Source organism: Equus asinus, chromosome 17 (assembly GCF_041296235.1).
Source record: "Equus asinus isolate D_3611 breed Donkey chromosome 17, EquAss-T2T_v2, whole genome shotgun sequence".
NCBI classification, from domain to species: domain Eukaryota; kingdom Metazoa; phylum Chordata; class Mammalia; order Perissodactyla; family Equidae; genus Equus; species Equus asinus.
The window spans coordinates 20,000,428-20,002,521 of NC_091806.1; the positions used below are offsets into that span (position 1 = coordinate 20,000,428).

At 37.6% G+C, this 2,094-nt stretch overlaps 1 pseudogene; it reads right to left on the reverse strand.

The window, feature by feature from the left end:
• Positions 1-703: 703 nt before the first annotated feature.
• Positions 704-1,634, reverse strand: LOC106821840 (olfactory receptor 4P4-like; annotated as a pseudogene).
• Positions 1,635-2,094: the final 460 nt, after the last annotated feature.

The following is a 2,094-nucleotide window of genomic DNA, read 5'->3' on the forward strand; positions in this document are numbered from 1 at the left end:
AGATTTCAGAGAATGTTTGGAGAGTGTAGAGGGTTCCAGTGTAGTTGGAGGAAAACATCCAAGCAAAGTGGAACACATGAAGACAGGAAGGAAAAGAGGAAAATGACCTGACATGAATTTCCTATACACCACACACGGTGCTAAAACTTCCCGTGTGTTAGCCAAAGTAATACTACATCTTTATGAAGGGTAATATTACCCTATTTCATAGATATTTTAAAAATGGAGACTTGTATAATTAAAGCAAACTGTCAAGAAACAGAGATAAAAACTTACAATCAGTAGTCACCCATTTCTTCCTGACCCCAAAGCCTATCATTATGACACCATACTTTCTTCCAGTGCAGTGACTTCTAGGACTAGTAACTTAGCCTCAGACCAACTTTGAAAATTTCTGATAAACAAATGAAAAGGTTGATTTTACTCTAAGGAAGATAGGGTTCCATACCAATTTTTGGAGAGGGCAGTGACATGATCAAACGTCTACTTTAGAAGGACATGTCTCCATTACTCAAATGCACGTAGTCATACACTTTAAAGTGCAGATTGCATTCTAAATCACACTAATGTGTTCTTTGGCTCATATATTGTCAGAGATCATTTATTTCAACTCCCCAATGAAAGTTTATATGTTTTCTATAATATCTCAAATGATAAATGCTTTTGGGATGCAGGACTCAAAGCACAATGAATATCACCTTAGTTACATTAATTCTGAATGTGCCATTTGAGACCACACCTTCTGCATGGTGATTTTCATCTCCACATTTCTCAGGGTATAGATGAGAGGATTCAACATTGGAGCAATCACAGTGTAAAACACAGAGATTTCCTTATCCTTGTTCTCACTCCCTGCAGGTAGAACATAAATATAGATACAGGGCCCAAAGAATAAAACTACAACCATTATGTGAGAGCTACAAGTCGAGAGAGCTTTGTGTCGCCCTGCAGAGGAATAGGTCCTAAGATTATATAATATGAATATATAAGAAGCTACTAAGACAAAAAAAATGGCAACTGCCACCGTCCCTGAATTAGCAATCACTAAGATACTAACAAAATGAATATCTTTGCACACTAGTTTCAAAAGAGGCTTCACATCACATACATAGTGATCTATCTGATTAGGACCACAGAAAGGTAAAATTGAGTACCATGAACAGTAAAGCAACAGAGTGCCAGAAACCTACAACCCAGGCCATGACAATCAACATGTTACATCTCTGCCGAGTCATGATGACCACGTAGTGCAGGGGCTTGACAATGGCAATGTAGCGGTCAAAGGCCATGGACACCAAGATGAACATTTCCACACCTCCTAGCAAGTGGGCAGTGAAGAGCTGGGTCATGCAATTGTTATAGGAGATATTTTTTCTTGTGGCAGCTAAGTCCCTGATTAGCCTGGGGACCACAGTGGAAGTGTAGCAGAGGTCCATGAGGGAAAGGTGGCAGAGAAAGTAGTACATGGGTTGTTGGATTAGATGGCTGCAAGTGATTGTGAGTAAGATGGTGGAATTCCCCATTAAGACAGCCATGTAACAGAGCAGGAACAAGAAAAAGAACAGTAGCTCTATATGCTTACTTTCACACAGGCCCATAAAAACAAATTCCGTGACATTGTTTTGATTTTCCATGAGGTTGAGTTGAATTCAGAGTACACAGCAGAAACTCAATACATCTGAAATGGACAGAATATTATACATCTTTAGTAGCACTTTTTAAACTTTGGGGAGATTTATACATTAAAAAAAGATGTAGATCATACAGGATTTACTACAGACTTAATCTGCTAAATGCTTTTTAGATTAAAGGCATCATTATATGTCAAATGATATTTAATGAGAGCATATTTTCTGTCTAAAAAATTTTGTAAACATTTTGCATGCATTTAACTTATAAAAATGCGATAGGTACTATTTTAATACTCATTTTAAATATGGGGAAACAAAACATAGGAGAGTTCAGCTAATTAAACCAATTCATTGAGATATTAAGTAGCAACCTAAGATGAAGATATATTTGATGCCAGATTCCATGCTCCTGGGAGCTGACACTATACACCGAGCAAATGAAATTCCAGCTCTTGTCCACCTC